The following is a 13,512-nucleotide window of genomic DNA, read 5'->3' as shown; positions in this document are numbered from 1 at the left end:
CTGGGCCACTATGTGCAAAACCGACTGCACAGAGCAGGCAAGTATAACATGTTTAATTATTATTTTTTTTTTAATCAAGACTTTGCAATCACTTTAAGCATGTCTCATAAAAACAATGTTATTCATCAAGGCTTTTCAGATCACTGGATTGTTATGCTGTGGTTTGAAAAAGAGACATGTATGCTTTTCTGTGCATTTAGTGCTGCATTCGCAGAAATACTAAGTGTACCAGGGAAATACTCCATGCGCAAATAAAGTATGGCCGTGTGCAACCATTTACTTGTATGGGTGCCTGTACATGGCACGGGAAAGCACCAGCAATTTTACGCTAGATGTCTGTGTGCATTAGGCCTTTTTAGGATAAAGGAAGGCATCATTGGAAGCCCTTTGGATATGCTTATTTATTCCTGTAGAGGAAGGAAAGAGTGGGTAGGTATTGTACAGTTTATTAGGATGAATTAAGGCCTACTCGGAAGCCCTTAGATGTGTTTGCTTATCCCTGCAGAGACAGTGGTTGTCTATAGGTGTGTCATGGATGCTTTCTATGAAAGGGCATTTCTCTTTCGTTCATTGACGGACACAGCTCCTGGTCTTCTTGACCATCGGGTTATACTGCCGCCTACAGGATTAGAACACTAGCCAGAAAAAGAACTTGACTACGCCTATGGGTGGTCCCAATGGATATACTTCCCCCCCTCTCTGCTATAGGTACTCCGTTTTTTTCTGCCTAGTCAGGAGTAAGGACATAGTTCCTTGCTGAGATCTCTGGTCCCGGCATCTTTTTCTTTTTTGGATAGATTTTTTCTCCTGATTATTTTTGTGAGATCTATCATCAACTGCCGGACTGGGCGTCGGGCTGGATAATCTAGATCCAGTGGTCACCCCAGTCTGGCCAGCAAGCGCACGCAGACCCCAGCTCCACACATAGCTCCACTGGACGAGGGCTGGCCTGCAAATCCAACGCCTCGCGAGGTCGCAGCTTGTGTCGCAGTGTTCCTCCTGGCCAACAGCCCCCCATTTTCGATGGCGAGGAGGTTCTGTCTGAAGCGGTGCCCGCCTGGTTTCTGGTAATGGGGAGTAGCTATCCCTTCTCTTCCCCTGAGGGGTTTTGGGGTGGATGCGGGTCCCTCCCTTGGACTGTCAGAGCCCCGGTTTCCCCTCCTTCCCGTTAGGCCCCCCCTGAGTCTGATGGTCCTGTGGGGTCATCTATCCCCCTCCCATCTGCCCCCCCCCCATTCCCCCTCCCCCCCATTCCCACTCAACCTATAGCTGGGGAAGGGTGCTGTACTGGCGATAGGGGGGGGTTTCGCCGCCGGCAACCCTGGTGATCAGCTGTGGTGGGGGGCTCCTGCCACAGCCCCCCCTTCTTGCTCTGTGTCTTGTCTGGGCCCAGGGATCCTTCCTGGGTCCCCGAGATCCTTGTTTAGCCCCTTTTTTGTTATAGCCTATAATCTGTATGGCTGGCGGCCATATTTGTGTACCCCCAGTGGCCATTTTGTGTTAGTGCAGCATTGAAATCAACAGTGGCCATTACTGTGGAGCTTCTGGGTGGTGATTTCAGCTGTAGGAGCCTTTCCTTATACCCTGGTGCTTACTTCTGAACCTCTTCCTGGATGCTGCATGTGCTTTGATCCTAGTGCTGCTGGTGCCTGCCTGGTGGGATGGTGAGTCTGGTGGGGTCCTCTCCCTCTCTCTGCTGCAGGATCGGGGGGGGGGGGGTGCTCTGTGACTGGCGGCAGGGTGGTGTTACCAGCACGTGGGGGTTCCCTTAGCTGTGTTTTTTTGTACACTTTTTGGGGTACCCTTATTCCTCATGGAGTCTTTGGAGCACATTTCCCCACCTGGCCTCCTCTCAGAGCCTGCGGGGCCCTCCATGTCCCAACCATTCATTGATGCACTAACGGCGGACCTTGAGTCCTTTGTGTCCCGGTTGGAGGTGGCCTTTGGGCTGCGGGGTAGTAAAAAGGGCGCCCTGCCTCATCTGTCTCCTCAGACCCTGAATCTGATTTTGCCACTGCAGATGGGGCCCGCCTTGAGGGTTCTGCGGCCACGCGCCCTGATTTCTGTGATAGTGAGGATGATTCCTCCACTCCTGTTGCCGTGCACGAAAAGGCGCTGGTGGCACTGATTGTGTTTGTGCGTGAGACTTTAAAAATGGAAGACGCAGCTGAAGCTGTGGCGTAGGCACCGGTTCCCTTTGGCACTCACAAGCTGTATAGAGCAGGGAAGGTGTTTCCATTTCCTTCCTATTTTGACAGATTTGAAGAGTGGGAAAGTCCAAAACATCCCTTTGTGGTCCCTAAGCGATTCGCAATGAGGTACCCCTTTGAAGAAGACCTCCTTTAAGAAGTGGTCTGTCTGTTCCACCGGTGGTGGATCCCCCGGTTTCCAGGTTGAATAAGGAAACCATGATTCCGGTAGAAGAATCACTGACTTTTAGGGATCCGACTGACAGAAAAGCGGAGGCTGTGACCCGCAATATGTTCAATGTGGCTGGCTTGGCACTCAGGCCAGTCTTCACCATTGCCCTGGTGTCACAAACCCTGACTGAGTGGGCTAAGCTTTTACGCTGTGAGCTGGAAGGTGAGCAGCTCCCCGATGCCTTTGCTGAGTTGGGGGACCAGTTGGTCCAGGGGCTGCAGTTTTATCTGTCAAGCCTCTTTGGGTGCGGCTCCCCTGTTTTCTAGACTATCTGTTTTGGCAGCGGTCCTTACGCGTGTTTTGTGGCTCAAATGTTAGTCTGCGAACCAGACCTCTAATAAAGCCTTAACTGATCTTCCTTTTCAAGGAGATAGCCTGTTTGGAGCTACCCTGGATGACCTCATTGAGTCTCACGGGGGGGAATAGCACCTTTCTTCCGCAGGCTAGTAAGGGCAACCTTGTCGCAGAAGTGGCCCATCCTCAGCTCACAAGAAATTTTTTTTGTCCCTCACGGTTGACTGACAAGGATTCAAAGCCTTTCAAGGCCTCTTCGGGAGGATCCAAGCGACCTTGGTCTAGCAACTCCAAAGTGGGTTTCTCAAGGTGCACCCTCACCCGTGCCTGGGGTGGGCGGGACGTCTTTGCTGGTTTCCGGGCCCGTGGAACTCCTTAGTGCAAGACAAGTGGGTCCACAAAGTGATACGGTCTGGCTACAAGATCAAGTTTCATTGTTACCCTCTGGAAAGGTTCTTTCCTTCCAATATGCATCTGTTCCTGGACCGATTGCAAGCCCTCTTTGGGCTGGTGCAAGACCTGTTGCTTCAAGAGGTGATTGCTCTGGTTCCAATTTCAGAGGGGTTTTATTCAAACCTGTTCACGGTCCCCGAAGAAAGAAGGCAAGGTGCGTCCAATTCTGGATCTCAAGTACAGAAGTTCAGAATAGTCTATTCGTACAGTGGTGGCATCTCTGTATCAGGAGGAATGCCTTGCCTCTATTGACATCGGTGGGCAGAATGTTTCATTCTGGCCCTCTCTGCCGTACACATTCCAGGGGTGGAAAATTGGCAGGCGGATTATCACAGTTGGCAGGCATTGGACCAAGGGGAGTGGTCCCTTCATCCGGAGGTGTTTCATCAGCTGTGTCTCAGGTGAGGCAACCCCGAGGTGAATCTGTTGGCACCTCGGCTCAACAGAAAGGTGCAAAGGTTTGCGGCACAGTCACGGAATCCGCTAGCGGACGCCACAGACATGCTGGTGGCCCCCTGGGGCCAGTAACGTCAGATTTACGCCTTCCCTCCTCTCAAGCTTCTGCCAAGACTCTTGCGCAGGGTTGAGGCAGAAGGAATTGCGGTCATTCTAGTAGCTCTGGATTGGCCTCGCCGGTTTTGGTATGCAAACATGGTGCGGCTGGTCGCAGACGCCCCTTGGACACTACCTCTCAGGGAGGATCTGCTGTCCCAAGGGCCAATTTTCCATCCTGCTTTACAGTCGCTGGCTTTGATGGCTTGGCTGTTGAAAGCCAGGTGCTGAAGGATAGAGGTTTGTCTGGGTCGGTGATTCCTACACTACTAAAAGCTAGGAAGTCTACCTCTAGGAAGTTCTATCATTGGGCCTGGAAAGCGTACATTTTGTGGTGTGAGTCGCTTGGTGTTCACCCTCACTCTTTCTCAGTGGCTCGGGTCTTGGGCTTTCTTCAATGGGGGTTGAGCAGAAATTGGCTTTGAGTACCATTAAGGGCCCGGTGTCGGCCTTGGCTGTCTTTTTTTCAACGACCCTTGGCCACGCACTCCCTGGAGCGTACTTTTATTTAGGGGGTTCGACATTTGACCAGTGCGGTCCCCACTACTGCCTTGGGATCTCAAATTGGTGCTTTCAGCTCTCCAGAAGCCTCCCTTTGAAAATATTTGGGAGATTCCCCTGCTTATACTGTCCCAGAAGGTGGCCTTTTTGGTGTATATTACCTCACAGCGCACGTGTCGGAATTGGCGGCATTGTCCTGTCATTTCCCTTATTTGGTGATCCACAAAGATAAGGTGGTTCTTCACCCCTGTCCATCGTTTCTTCCAAAAGTTGTCTCTGATTCCCATCTGAGTGAGGACATTGTGTTGCTGGTTCATGCTAGTGTACCTGGTAGCTACGAAGTCTTTTAGGAAGTCAGACTCACTATTTGTGCTTACGGATGGGCCTCGAAAAGGACTATTCGCTTCATCTGCCTCCTGGAGGGGGCAGTATAACCCAATGGTCAGGAAGATCAGAATCGGTGTCCGTCAATGAACATCAGAGAAATGGATTTTTATGGTAAGTCAAAAATCACATTTTTCAGTTTTATGCATGAAAGAATAGCTAACTTCTCAACGGTTCCATCTTGGATTAGGAGTCCCCCCCAAAAAATCTATCACCTATGGCCTTTCTACGCTCAGAGGAATGGTACCTTGACACGTGGGGATGGCCTTTTAAGGTACAACGATCTATTGCCCTGCAGACAGGTGGGGTGCTGTACAGGTCCAGGGCAGTTATGCCCAGCTGGGGAGTTGAGCCCATGAAGGCCCTTGTGGCATTGCCCACTGTGATGGGTAAAGATTTGATCCCCAATTTACATGAATGGCACACATGAGATTGCTTATTTATCATTGTGGGACTAAAGCTACTCTCCCCCCAGACCCCACCTTTCTTATCCAACTTCACCCTGTCTCTCCCTTCACTATTTTTTTTTCTCCTCCCTCGATTTTCTTATCTTCAGCTTCTATTCAGACATGGTGTTATACAGAGAATTTGTATGTAAAAGAAGAAGACATTTTAGGAGCCAAGTTTGGGGTGGAGGAACCTGACTGGCCTGCACAGAGTCCTGACCTCAACCCTATAAAACACCTTTTGGGATGAATTCGAGCGACTACAAGCCAGGCCTTCTCTCCAACATCAGTACTGGCCTGACCTCACAAACGTGCTTCTGGAAGAATGCTCAAGCATTCCCATAGACACACTCCTAAACCTTGTGGACAGCCTTCCCCAGAACAGTTGACGCTGTTATAGCTGCCAAGGGTGGGCCAAATCAATATTGAACCCTACGGACTAAGACTGGGATGCCATTAAAGTTCATGTGCGTGAAAAGGCAGGCATTCCAATATTCTTGGTAATATAGTGTGCATATGTATATATTAACTGCGTTAAGATGATCCTGACAGTTTTAAGTACAAGAAGCATATTGTTTGAACACACAGGAAGAAGTGTATGTTGTTTATGTTCTCCTGCTTCTAGTTTAATGTTGAAGTGGTTTCCATATTCAGTATGTCAATATAAAATTTACTGCATTGATGATACAAGAAACTCTGTAATGTATTGTCTAAAAATATTCCTATATCTTTTGCTGTCAAGTATAAAAATCAATTTTTAAAATTAACCCCCCAAGAGGTTCCTGTAACAGGAATGGTGATTGCCCAGGGGTAGCCCTGCTGGTAATCCTGCTTCCCTGGCAGGTGGGACAGGGTAATTTTAATTAGGCGGTGTTGCATAGCAGTAGTGGAACTTAGGGGCAGAGCGGCCATCTTTGGGTTCCTACAGTATCTCATAAAAGTGAGTATACCCCTCACATTTTTGTAAATATTTTATTATATCTTTTCATGTGACAACACTGCAGAAATTACATTTTGCTACAATGTAAAGTAGTGAGTGTACAGCTTGTATAACAGTGTAAATTTGCTGTTCCCTCAAAATAACTCAACACAACGCCATTAATGTCTAAACCGCTGGCAACAAAAGTGAGTACACCTCTAAGTGATAATGTCCACATTGGGCCCCAAGTTTCAATGTTTTGTGTGGCCTCCATTATTTTCCAGCACTGCCTTAACCCTCTTGGGCATGGAGTTCACCAGAGCTTCCCAGGTTGCCACTGGAGTCCTCTTCCACTCCTCCATGACAACATCACGGAGCTGGTGGATGTTAGAGACCTTGTGCTCCTCCACCTCCTGTTTGAGGATGCCCCACTGATGCTCAATAGGGTTTAGGTCTGGAGACATGCTTGGCCAGTCCATCACCTTTTACCCTCAGCTTCTTCAGGCAGTTGTCACCCTGTTTGTGTTTGGGGGTCGTTATCATGTTGGATTACTGCCGTGCGGCCCTGTCTCTGAAGGGAGGTGATAATGCTCTGCTTCAGTATGTCACAGTACATGTTGGCATTCATGGTTCCCTCAATGAACTGTAGCGCCCCAGTGCCGGCAGCACTCATGCAGCCGCAGACCATGACACTCTCACCACCTTGCTTTACTGTAGGCAAGAGACACTTGTCTTTGTACTCCTCACCTGGTTTCCGTCACACATGCTTGACACCATCTGAACCAAATAAGTTTATCTTGGTCTCATCAGACCACATTACATGGTTCCAGTAATCTGTGTCCTTAGTCTGCTTGTCTTCTGCATACTGTTTTCGGGCTTTCTTGTGCATCATCTTTAAAATAGGCTTCCTTCTGGGATGACAGCCATGCAGACTAATTTGATGCAGTGTGCGGAGTATGGTCTGAGCACTGACAGGCTGATCCCCCACCCCTTCAACCTCTGCAGCAATGCTGGCAGCAATTATACACCTATTTCCCAAGACAACCTCAGGATAGGACACTGAGAACGTGCACTCAACGTCTTTGGTCGACCATGGCAAGGCCTGTTCTGAGTGGAACCTGTCCTGTTAAACCGCTGTATGGTCTTGACCACGTGCTGCAGCTCAGTTTCAGGGTCTTGGCAATCTTCTTATAGCCTAGGCCATCTTTATGTAGAGCAACAATTCTTTTTTTTCAGATTCTCAGAGTTCTTTGCCATGAGGTGCCATGTTGAACTTCTAGTGACCAGTATGAGAAAGTGAGAGCGATAACACCAAATTTAACACACCTGCTCCCCATTCACACCTGAGACCTAGTAACACTAACGAGTCACATGAGACCGGGGAGGGAAAATGGCTGATTGGGCCCACTTTGGACATTTTCACTAAGGAGTGTACTCACTTTTGTTTACACTGTTATACAAGCTGTACACTCACTACTTTACATTGTAGCAAAGTGTAATTTCTTCAGTGTTGTTACATGAAAAGATATAATTAAATATTTACAAAAATGTGAGTGGTGTACTCACTTTTGTGAGATACTGTATGTGAGGAGGCAGAGCTGGCTAGCTGTGGGACTACAGGTCACAATAGAACGGTGCTAAGAGGGGACTAAAGGGTTTCAGCGGCATGGGAGCCTTCTGTGGGACTGCAGATCGCAGCAGAATACTTTTCGTTGTGGAACTACAGGTCAAAGCCGAGTTGTTCTTGTGTGGGACTACAGGTCACAGCAAGTATTAAAGGGGCCATGTGACGTTTCCTTATGTGAACGGTGGGGCACTGGCAGGAGTAGAAGGGAGTCTAACCACCAGGGGCAACCAGTGCATGGTTCCCGGTCAGCTGACTCAGGCTGCTGTTCTCAACAAAGGTCTATTTTACACTGATAAGCAGGCTATGTCTCTTCATAGGCAGAGAGGGGGGGGGGGGTGAGGGTCCCAACCACCTTCTTCAGGTAGAGAGGAACCTGGATGCAGCCTCCCATGCATTGTATCCCCTTGGGGTGAGAATATTCTCTGAAGATCTGACTCCCTCCACCTATTTATTATCTCTGCTACTTCCAGGCACCTTCCTCTTGTGCTTTTGTGTCAAGGAGGACTACCATTGTTGGTTTACATCACAAGCTTTCTGACATTCTTGCCAGGTTGGATCATCCTGGTTGCAAGCAGAAGTATTACCCCTCTCTAGTAAAGGAGGAGGAGTCAGTGGAGGATGAGGAGAAGGTTTTAGTAGACAGGGATGCAGAAGAATCCTCATGTAAGTAATCTACTGCTAAAAAATAACAGGGTCTGGGTTTATCTCAGACCCTAAAGGCCTGTGTGAGTTTTCTCATGGAAGTTGTTTGCGCTAATTTGAAGTTACCTTTTCCTGAGTCCTCTACTGCAAAGGTTGTGAGATTTGGATTGTGGCATCTGACACAACATCTTCATCTCCGTTTCATTTTGGGCCCCTCCAACGTAATGTCTTGGCGGCATGGGGCAGGAGGACACAGTTGCTGTATTCCCCAATGCCGTGGCTCTCTCTGACACACGACTGTCTTTGGATTGGCGGATCTCTTCACATGCTGGAGATGGGAAAATCTTTTTTCCCTGTATTTTTGAAGATCCTGACAGATCCTACAGATGCCAGCCCAGTGGGCTGGTTGGGGAGTTTGGGAAAATGATTCCGTCCAGGGAACTTGGTCACTACAGGAGGTTGTGTCGCCCATCAACATTTTAGAATTGAGGGTGATTCCCCTTGCCCTGCTACATTGATGCAGTGCAGCTGAAGCACCTCCCTGTGAGGCCTCAGTCGAAGAACACCACGGCGGTGGAGTACATAAATCATCAAGGAAGCCCCAGAAATTTTACTTCCCAGGATCAAGCTGTTTCGTGTCTTGAATTGACCTCCATATTCCCACACTGTCCGCCGTCCACATTCCAAGCGTGGAAGAATAGCAGGTGGATTTCCTCAGCTGTCAACATCTATCTCCGCAAGAGTGGGCTTTTCACCCAAAGGTATTTGAGGAGCTCTGACGATGAAGGGGAACGCCAGATGTGAATCTCCTGACAAAAAGATTTAGAGTGAAGCAGAACAGCCATATCTTGAGGCCCAGGTATCCTTAAACGTTTGTGGTGGATGCTCTGGGGACGCTATTGGACCAGTTCTTCTTAACTTAAGCCTTCCCATCGTTACAGCTTCTACCTCATCTACTTTGCAGGATTCAAGTGGAAGGAATTGTGGTGATTCTGATTGCCCCAGTTCTCCCTAACTTATGCCTTCCCGCCATTACAGCTTTTACCCCCTCTGCTTTGCAGAATTAAAGTGGAAGGAATTCCAGTGATTCTGATTGCCCCAGCCTGGCCCAGGAGAACTTGGTACTCTGACATTTTGAACATGTCAGCGGACTACCCCTTGACACTTATGGATAAACCTGACCTACTGTTGCAAGGTTTGATCTTCCATCCTTCTTTTTATTCACTGGCTTTAATTGCATGGCTGTTGAAGCCAGAGTCCTAAGGGACAGGGGAATCTCTGATTAAGTCATTCCTACAGTGCTGAATCCTAAGAAGGTGATTTCTAGAAAGATTTATGACTTTACTTGGAAGTTTTATTTGCAGATTTCACCCTCAAAATTATGTAGTTGTCTGCATACTGGCATTTCTTCAGTCTAGAGATGACTTGAGACTGGCCTTGATCAAAGGTCACATTTTCAGCCTTGGCGTTTCATTTTCACAGGCCGATTGCTTCACGCTCCTTGGTGTGAGCCTTTTTGCAAGGCATAACACGTATTGTTCCATTGGTTAAGACTCTGGTGACTCCATGGGACCTCAGCTTGGCCCTTTCTAAATCTCCATTTGCACCCATCCAGGATATTCCTTTTAATACCTCAGACTCAGAAGGTTATTTTTCTGCTTGCTGTTACTTTGGCTTTCAGAGTTTCCAAATAGGCTGCTCTTTCCTATAAGGGAACTGTTCCTAGTGCTCCACCATGACAAGGCGGTTTTACAACCTCAGACATTCTTTATATCTAAGGTGGTTTCTTCATTCCATCCCAAAAAAGACAGCCTCTAGAGCCTCAGACGCTGAGGGACAAGGCTTTTCACACCCTGGATGTGGTTCATGCTATAAAGTGTTACCTGAAGTTGAACCTGCTGCAATTCATCAGACAGATTACTTCTTTGTGCTTGCTGGAGGCCCAAGGAAGGGTCATCCAGTTTCCAAATCTACTTTAGATGGATCCATCAGAATATTTCTCAAGCTCATGGTCTGGGAGGAAAAGTTCTTCTGTTTTTGGTGCTGGCTTATTTTACCAGCAGGCTTCCTGGGCTATTTGTCATCAGGTTTTGATAGCACAGGTTTGTAAAGTTACATGCCTTGTTTTCGGAACATACTTTTACAAAGTTTCACCAAGTGCATGTTAGTGCTGCTGAGGGTGCAACACATGGTCGGCATGTTTCGCAGATTGCTGAGTGAGGTTCTAACCTGGTTTGGTTTAGTTGTTTGGGGTCTGTTAGCTTTTTACCTTGTTGACCCCCCCCCCCCCTTTCTTATTTAGTGCTTTGGGACATCCCTATCTTATTGAGGATGAAGCACCCTTTGTCATGCTATGTAGGATACATAAAATGGGATTTTTGGTTTACCTGTAAAATCCCTTTCTTGAAGTATGTTAGAGGACACAAGAATGCCACCCTCTGCCTTTGTGGTTTATGGCTTACTACGAAAAAAACAAAAACCTTGCCTAATGGATAGGGGTTATGCCTAGGAGGGTATTTCCTGGTATTTTTTTACCAGTGTCCAATCACTTGAAGGTGGCAGCATAACCCTACCATAAAGAAAATGCAGATACCCTATGTTAATGTGGTTTTACTCCAAGAAAAGGATTTTGCAGGTAAATCAAAAATCTCATTCTGCCTGCCTTATGGCCCATACACACAGTTTAAAAAAATGGTATGTAAAATACCTAATAAATACAATATTGGTGCTGCGGTATCGGATACCAGCAAATCAACTGTGAATAAAATATTGCAAAAATTTCAAAATCGGGTGTATCACACTGAATTTTGGTAAAGTGATCCAAGAATATTTCAAAGTGAGTAAAAAAGGTTGCAATTAATGATCCCATTAGCAAAATTCATCCATATACAGTTGTGCTCATAAGTTTGCATACCCTTGCAGAATTTATGACTTCTTGGCCATTTTTCCGAGAATATGAATGGTAACACACAAACTTTTCTTTCACTCATGGTTAGTGTTTGGCTGAAGCCATTTATTATCAATCAACTGTGTTTACTCTTTTTAAATCATAATGACAACAGAAACTACCCAAATTACCCTGATCAAAAGTTTACATACCCTGCACACAAGTTGACACAAAGGGGTTTGAATGGCTATTAAAGGTAACTATTCTCACCTGTGATCTGTTTTCTTGTAATTAGTGTGTGTATATATATATAAAAGGTCAATTTGTTTCTGGACTCCTGACAGACAGTTGTATCTTTCATCGAGTGCTGCACTGATGTTTCTGGATTCTGAGTCATGGGGAAAGCAAAAAAGAATTGTCAAAGGATCTGCGGGAAAAGGTAATTGAACTGAAAAAAACATGAAAGGGATATAAAAAGATATCCAGGGAATTGAGAATGCCAATCAGCAGTGTTCAAACAAGAAGTGGAAAATGAGGAGTTCTGTTAAAACCAAACCACGGTCAGGTAGACCAACTAAACTTTCAGCCATAACTGCCAGGAAAATTGTTCGGGATGCAAAGAAAAACTCACAAATAACTTCAGGTGAAATACAGGACTCTCTGAAAACATGTGGTGTGGCTGTTTCAAAATAAACAATAAGGAGGCACTTGAAAGATGGGCTGCATGGTCGAGTCACCAGAAGAAAGCCATTACTACGCAAAGGCTACAAAGTATCTCGCTTACAATACGCCAAACAGCACAGAGGCAAGCCTCAAACCTTCTGGCACAAAGTCACTTGGAGTGATGACCAAAACTGAGCTTTTTGGTCACAACCATAAACGCTACATTTGGAGAGGAGTCAACAAGGACGATGATGATAGGTACACCATTCCTACTGTGAAACACGGAGGTGGATCGCTGATGTTTTAGGGATGTGTGAGCTACAAGGACACAGGAAATTTGGTCAAAATTGATGGCAAGATGAATGCAGTATGTTATCAAAAAATACTGGAGGAAAATTTGCATTCATCAGCCCAGAAGCTGCGCATGGGCCGTACTTGGACATTCCAACATGACAATGATCCTAAACACAAGGCCAAGTCCACCTGTCATTGGCTACAGTAGAATAAAGTCACGGTTCTGGAGTAACCATCTCAGTCTCCTGACCTCAATATCATTGAGCCACTCTGGGAGATCTCAAACGTGCAGTTCATGCAAGACAGCCAAGCATTTACAGGAACTGGAGGCTTTTTGCCAGGAAGAATGGGCAGTTTTACAGTCTGAGAAGATAAAGAGCCTCATCCACAAATGCCACAAAAGGCATCAAGTTGTCATTGATGTTAAAGGGGGCAATACACGGTATTAAGAAATGGGGTATGTAAACTTTTGATCAGGGTCATTTGGGTGGTTTCTGTTGTATGATTTAAAAAGAGCAAAAACAGTTGATTGATAATAAATGGCTTCAGCCAAACACTAACCATGAGAGAAAGAAAAGTTTTTGCATTATCATTCATATTCTTGGAAAAATGGTCAAGAAATCATAAATTCTACCAGGGTATGTAAACGTATGAGCACAACTGTATGATAACTGGTGAAAAAAAAAGTAATCAGTATAAGGCCATAATGAAGAAAAATAAAAACAAGTACATAGAAAAAAATAATGATTAACCAGTTCCATACCGGCGCAGTAAAAACTGACATCGGCAGGAGCACTGTGTCGATCCGCACAGCCCGGTGATCAGGGTTGATCCGTCGGGACACAGCCCATCCCGATCGGTGTAAAGAGCCTTTAAAAAATGTCTCTTTACCTTGTGACCGGCTGTGTCCAATCACAGCCGGCCACATGCACTTCCCTCGTGCAGAGCGGCGATCGGGGATGGAGAGTGTCATTCTGACGCAGTCCATCCCTGATCAGGGTAAAGAGCCAACCACAAGACCGTCTGTGTCCAATCACAGCCGGTCACAGAATGTCAACAGAGACAACGGTAACTAGCCGTTACCGTGTTCTCCTCCTCACACACTGATTCTGTGTGAGGAGGAGATTGCGGTAACAGCTAGTTACTGATCACGGTGCACCCCAAAACACACTGATTGCCCCCCCCAATAAAGAGTACCTGTCACTAGCCCATCAAAGTACCTGTCACCAGCCCATCAAAGTACCTGTCACCAGCCCATCAAAGTACCTGTCACCATCCCATCAGGTACTCTGATGACAGGTACTCGGTTACTCTGATGGGCTGGTGACAGGTACTTGGGTACTCTGATGGACTGGTGACAGGTACTTGGATACTCTGATGACAGGTACTCGGGTACTCTGATGGGCTGATGACAGGTACTCGGGCACTT

At 46.7% G+C, this 13,512-nt stretch overlaps 1 protein-coding gene across 10 annotated transcripts in view; it reads left to right on the top strand.

Annotated features, from left to right (window-relative positions):
* The window catches only part of C2CD5 (C2 calcium dependent domain containing 5), a 190,175-nt gene that overhangs the window by 172,431 nt on the left and 4,232 nt on the right, over positions 1 to 13,512 (top strand). The gene's annotated exons all lie outside the window — the stretch shown is intronic.

The sequence above is a fragment of the Pelophylax lessonae genome (assembly GCF_965119305.1).
Source record: "Pelophylax lessonae genome assembly, chromosome: 4".
Lineage (NCBI taxonomy): Eukaryota > Metazoa > Chordata > Amphibia > Anura > Ranidae > Pelophylax > Pelophylax lessonae.
This window is presented reverse-complemented; position numbering and strand designations above follow the sequence as displayed.